We start from the raw sequence: 6,885 nt of genomic DNA, 5'->3' as shown, positions 1-6,885 counted from the left end.
CTTCACAAGAAGAAAACAAACAAGGCAGGTAGGAGAGGCTGACAGACAATCTATAAAACTCACTCCCAGCTCAGCGACTCATAATTAGGAAGAAACTCATAAACCCCTGAGGAGTAAAGGGTTCATACCCTACAGTGGACACCTGAACTGTGAGGACCTGCACCTGAGAGATGAGCCTCAAACACATCTGGCTTTGAAAACCAATGGGGCTCATATCCATGAGAACCACAGAGATGCAGTGAATTGAGAAGCAGCTCTTAAAGGACTCACACATGGGTCACTCATCCCAAGACTGAGGGCAAAGGCAGCTGTTTGATAAATGTTCAGAATTTATATGTAAGTGATCCACTTGCTAATCTTAAAGCATCAGCCAGAGAGTAGGGGCATGCTGAGATACTCTCTTGAACTGAGATGGCAGATACCATCTATGCACTCCCCCTCTGCCTTACAAAAGCTGGTGGCACCATCTTTTTTTTTTTTTTTTTTTCCTCGATGGGCACCATCTTCACACTCTCCTTCTGCAGAGCTCTGGAACACCAGTAAATCCCAGAGGGAAGCTTTTATACACATCTGGTGTCCGAGTTTTTGCATCTACCATTACGGAATGCCCCTTGATCATCTGGCTCTGGTGGAGAGGGGGACTTGTATTCCTGGGTCCCATAGGACTGTTAAAGTCAGAAAGACAGTTCCTGGCAGACTACCAGCCCCAGAGTACTGCAAAGACAGCAGACACATCCCCAGTCTTTCTGAGAAGAAGTGTATTTGCTTGTGCTGGAGCAGGCTTCAGGTTTGGCACACATCTAGAGGCCCACAAAACCACTCTTGAGGAAGACAGGCCAGGAGACTCTATCTTTACACTATCTGTCTGCCTTGCTACATACAGCTCACCAGTATCTCCCAGAAAGGAGCTTATACAATCAGCTTATACAATTTTTGTGACTGTAACCTCCAGATCAGCTGGCTCTGGTGGCCAGTGGGGCTTATTCTTGTGGTCTAACAGAACTGTATGCATTTGTATACTTGACAAGCTGCTGAATGAGATTCTGGTGACCAATCAGCCTGAATCTATGTGCTGACCGAAAGACTCCCCCTTGGAACACTGACAGGTCTCTGCATACCCTCAACAACTAGAGGCTAATAAAAATAAAATAGGCTATGTGGACAACCACAAAGGTTAGACAACCAAGAGCTAGAGCAGGGCTAAACAGCCAGGCTCTTTCCCCTGAACAAGCCTATTTCTTCAAGACTAGGAGAGGTAGTTGTTTTACCTAATGCATAAAAACCAACAAAGGGGGCAGCCCGGGTGGCTCAGCAGTTTAGCTGATCCTGGAGACCCGGGATCGAGTCCCACGTCTGCCTTCCCGCACGGAGCCTGCTTCTCCCTCTGCCTGTGTCTCTTTCTCTCTCTCTCTGTCTCTCATGAATAAATAAATAAAATCTTAAAAAAAAAAAAAAAGAGATGAAAGCAATCACTATCTTACATCACACACAAAATTAACTCTAAATGGATTAAAAACTTGAATGTAAGACCTGAAACCATAAAACTTCTAGAAGAAAACAAGTGGTTACGCATTTTAACACAGCAACTTTTATAAAGATATGATTCCAAAAGCAAAGGCAACAAAAGCAAAAGTAAACAATTACGACTATATCATACTAAAAAGCTTCAGCACAGCAATGGAAATCATCAACAAAATGAAAAGAAAACCTACTGGATGGAAGAAAATACTGTAAATCATGTATCTGATAGGGGATTAATATCCAAAATACATAAAGAACTCAAATGACTCAATAGGAAAGAACAAACAACCCGATTTAAAAATGGGCAGAAGATCTATACAGACATCTTTCCAAAGACATATGGATCACAACCATCACTAATCATCAAGAATGTGCAAATTAAATGAGGTATCAACTCCCACCTATTAGAACAGTTATTCATAAAAAGACAAGAAATAACAAGTGCTGGCAAGAATGTTGAGAAAAGGGAACCCTTGTGCACTACTGGTGGGAACTTAAAGTGGTACAGCCAAGCCACTATGAAAACAGTATACGCATTCCTCAAGAAACTAAAAACAGAGGTACCATACAATCCAGCAATTCCACTTTTGGGTATTTATCTGACGAAAATGAAAACACTGGGATCCCTGGGTGGCGCAGTGGTTTAGCGCCTGCCTTTGGCCCGGGGCGCGATCCTGGAGACCCGGGATCAAATCCCACGTCGGGCTCCCGGTGCATGGAGCCTGCTTCTTCCTCTGCCTGTGTCTCTGCCTCTCTCTCTCTCTCTATCATAAATAAATAAATAAATAAATAAATAAATAAATAAATAAATAAATAAATAAAAGAAAATGAAAACACTAACTTAAAAAGATATATACACCCTCATGTTCCTTACACCCCTATTTACAATTGCCAAGACATGGAAACCACCTGAGTGTTCAACAGATGAATGAATAAAGAAAATATGGTGTCTGTGCATGTACACACACACACACACACACACACAGGAATATTATTCAGCCATAAAAAAGAACATGAAATCCTGCCATTTGTGATAATATGAACGGAGGGCATTATGCTAAGTGAAATAAGTCAGACGGAGAAAGACAAATACCATATGATCTTACTTATATATGTAGAACCTAAAATAATAATCAGCTCATAGATACAGAGAATAGATTGATGGTTGCCAGAGGTCATGGCAGTGGTTGGGCAAATGGGTGACAGCAGTGAAAAGGTACAAACTTTCAGGAATGAAATAAGTCATGGTGATGTAATGTACAGCATGGTGACTATAGTTAATGATACTGTACTGCATATCTGAAAGTTGCTAAAAAGTAAATCTTAAGTTTCTCATTACACACAAAAATTTGTAACTACATATGGTAACAGATATTAACTAGATTTACTGTGGTGACCATTTCACAATATATACAAATATTTAATTATATTGTACACCTAAAATTAATGTTATATGTCAGTTTTACCTCAATTAAAAAAATCAACATTCTTTCTTAAAGGGGAAAACATTGTGTGAAAAACGACAAAGTAGGAAAAGCTGTATCCCTTCTGATGTGATGTGATTTAAAAAAACTCAAGACTGCAATGTTGGTTTAGGCTTCCACAATTTGCCCTGCTATACACAAAGGAACCCCATTCAAGAAGAAACTAAAAATCCATTTTTATTAAAATATTTTTGGAGGGAAAGAAAAACAACATATTTACATACATGTTTACAAACATTTGCATAAAATGGCTTTTGCTTTCCTTTGAAATATTTTTTTCCATTTGGCAAAAGATTAAAACATTTATTTACCATAAGCAATGAAAGCCAGTACCTTTATAAATGGTCATATCTCTGATACACTTTACCCTGATATGTAAATTGACACCGATGTTTAGAAGAACAATGAACTAAAGTAGTATGGTTGATGATACGACTGCTCTGTTAGGAGATGGTGCTAAATTTATAAGTGCTAATTAAGAATATGAAATACAGTAATTACATACTTAAAGGGTCTTATTCTCCAAGAGGAGGGGGAAAAAGAATAGGAAAGAGTGAGAGGGAGAAAAGGGGAGAGCTGTTGCTGGGGGGACAGGGGAAATCAAGCATTGGAGAACACCACTACAAAGGGAGAATGTGCCCAACATCATGTGCCCAAGCAAATATAGCTCTGCTGTGAGGGTATTCTATCTCGAGTTCTAGTTTCCATTAAAAAATATTATGGCTAACGATATCAGAAAATGAACAAATTACCCACTACAAGAAGCTACAGGTTTAGAGCTACGTTGAAAAGATTTCTCTCAGGTAAAAGCAGTCTTTTCGAAACTTTAAAAACAGGCTTTTGTTATTTTTGTTGTTGTTTCCAATATACAAAGAAAAAACTACAACAAGGGAAAGGGAGGATGGACACAGATCAGTATTTTTCCTATCTTTATCTTAGAGGAAATATCTTTTTAAATGTTAGAAAATAACAATCATTACAGAATTAAGCCAGTAACACTAATGCTAATTAACTAAAAAGGGGAAGAGAAACAAATCAATCTTAGTTTTTACTGCTCTAGTGCCCACATAGATAGAAGATAATTAAAACATACAGTATCTTTTTCTTAGGAATAACCTATTTGTTTTCAATAGAGTTTAGATTTTTAAAAATAGTTTTAACTATTCGTGTTTTCTATCCCATATTTTCATTTATAACCCCCATTATCTTCATTTGAAAGAACAGTTTTCTTCACTGAACTTTACAAAATCCTCATGATCAAAAATCCCACTATCTCTATTTTACTATACAATCCATCTGTTACTTTCTTAAGGGTGTTCCTAGGCTGATCTGCAAATGAGTACAAAACTTGGTAAAGGTTTATTCTTTAAGAATATTAATTGCTGGGCAGCCCAGGTGGCTCAGTGGTTTAGCACTGCATTCACCCCAGGGTGTGATCCTGGAGACCCGGGATCAAGTCCCACATCGGGCTCCCTGCATGGAGCCTGCTTCTCCCTCTGCCTGTGTCCCTGCGCGCCTCTCTCTCTCTCTCTCTCTCTCTCTCTCGCCTGCTTCTCCCTCTGCCTGTGTCTCTGCGCCTGTCTCTCTCTCCTCTCTCTCTCTCTCTCCCTCTTTCTGTCTCTGTCTCTCATGAGTAAATAAATAAAATCCTTAAAAAAAAAGAATATTAAATGCTATAAGCTCTGTTATAAAAGAAGGAGGTAAAGTATATCTCCTTAATCACACTACTGCTCATCTTGGACAGAAAAACTAAAACTCAGTGAAAAGAACTCCTTTTTCAAGTATCTAGTTTTCCTAAAATTGTAGAGAAGATGCCAACAATGTAGACATTAAAAAGGCAGAGGGTGTGGGGTATACAAGGGAGAAACTAGCAAGAAAACCTAAGGATTCTAACCAGAAAGCTGCTCATTACCATGTAGCATTGAAATTACTAAAAAGTTTCTGCTAAAAAATATCATTCTAAGCCATTTTATAGTAACAGTAACTTTAATCATATGAGATATCTGAAGAAATGATGGACAGTATTTCTCCTCTCTTTATCTTAGAGAAAATCTGAAGCTATGATGGACAGACATCTCTACAACTATAGAGGTAAAATTTCCCGCACAGAACTGAAGTTCCTTTCAAGTAATAAACTAGTAACGATTTAAATACAACATATTTACCTATGTTTCTATTATTAAAAAATTATTTAAACCTCCATTTAAAAAATAATCACATCTGAATATGGCAATTTAAAAAATATCTGTTAATGCAAAATCTCTACATTACACTTAAAATATAAATTACAATCAAGTAATTTTGTTTTGTTTTGTTTACAATCAAGTAATTTTGAATCCAATGTTAACTCTATTGTAAATCTTGAGTAGAAACTGATATCCTTTAGATACACAATCCAAACTCCAACCAAAATGCCAGACCTAAGTTTCAACCTGTTTTAGTACTGATAATTGGTTTAAATTTTCCCATTCAAAATGTAAACATTTATTTAAAAATTACTTTTGTTAAGAGATAATAAATGTGAGGATTTTTAAAACAGAAAAAAAATGCAAAGCAGGTACTATAACGTACAATATTTTCCCAATACACAAACAATTCTGAGAACAAAGATTACAAAATTATCAATCGCAATCATGGAAATCATATTTTAAATGGAATCATGGAGATCTTATTTTAAATAGAAATTTTAAAAATTTTAACTGTTCAAACTGCACCATTGTTTTATCCAAGTTAATTTTCTCTGACAACTGTACCAAGCAGAACTTTTAGGAAAAGACTTACCCTGCAAGATTCATCAAATTAACAAACATCCAGAAATACAACATTCTCAAAAACAAGTACTTCACATTAATGGAAGGAGGGGAGCACTTTTTAAACCTTAAAAAGGCCAGGTTCTATTTAAATACTTAATACAAAAGTATAGCATAAGTGCCCTATTGGTGATGGAAAATATGTAAACTTTTCAAAGAGACAATTTTTGATGCTTGTTTTATTTATATCAAGTTATCATGAGATTGTTCACATTTAACACAATTAGTCAGCTTCCAGGAAAGACTTTATAAAAAGATATTCCCCATTTTTAATCACTTCAACATTTAGCTTTCAGGAAATGGGCCAGCTTTCTTATGCACTGGAAAAAAATCACCTTTGCTTCTTTCTTACACCAGACCTCAACCTATCATTTCGAGATACTTGAAATGCCAAAAGCCTTGTGTAGATTTGGTAAAAAGAAAAAAAAAAAAAAAGGAGTTATTTAGATGTAGCACACCTAAAAAGTAACAAGAGTAATTTTTTGAAGTAAAAAAATTTATATTTATAAACGAATAGTTACTTTGACAGACTCTAAGCTTATTCCAATATGCCACTATGGAGATTTTGGAGAGTTTCTACGTTAGAGCAGTTTAATGTATCCCAGGAGAAAGGCAGACTTATTCTTTTATAACTAACATTTTTCCCCTAAACCATATTATCCAGTCTAATCACCCAGTTGATTTCTGACCATGTCCAGTAGACAAATACAACCCCAAAAGGTCAAGAAATGTCCTGTCATGTACTCAAAAACATAGAATCTGAAGGCACCACAAGGCAAATTGCACTGTGGGAAAATACTATATATACACTCTGGTATTTCTACTTAAAAAATACAGAGATGTTTTAAGATGTTATTTTATAATCAGGATAACTAATTAAAATATATTCCTCAAATATTCTATTTCTCTGATGGGAAAATATTTGTGCCATAATAATAATCTTAGAATGGCCCTATAAACAGAACTACAAACCTGCTTAAATTCATTTCTGTTCCATTTCACAAACCAGATCAATAGAGCGTATATTTCAGACACAAAAATCACAGTTTTTATGTGAGAAAAGAAAGAAG

Source organism: Canis lupus, chromosome 12, assembly GCF_048164855.1.
Source record: "Canis lupus baileyi chromosome 12, mCanLup2.hap1, whole genome shotgun sequence".
NCBI classification, from domain to species: Eukaryota; Metazoa; Chordata; class Mammalia; order Carnivora; family Canidae; genus Canis; species Canis lupus.
The sequence above is the reverse complement of the archived record's forward strand: the minus strand, read 5'-3'. Positions refer to the sequence as shown.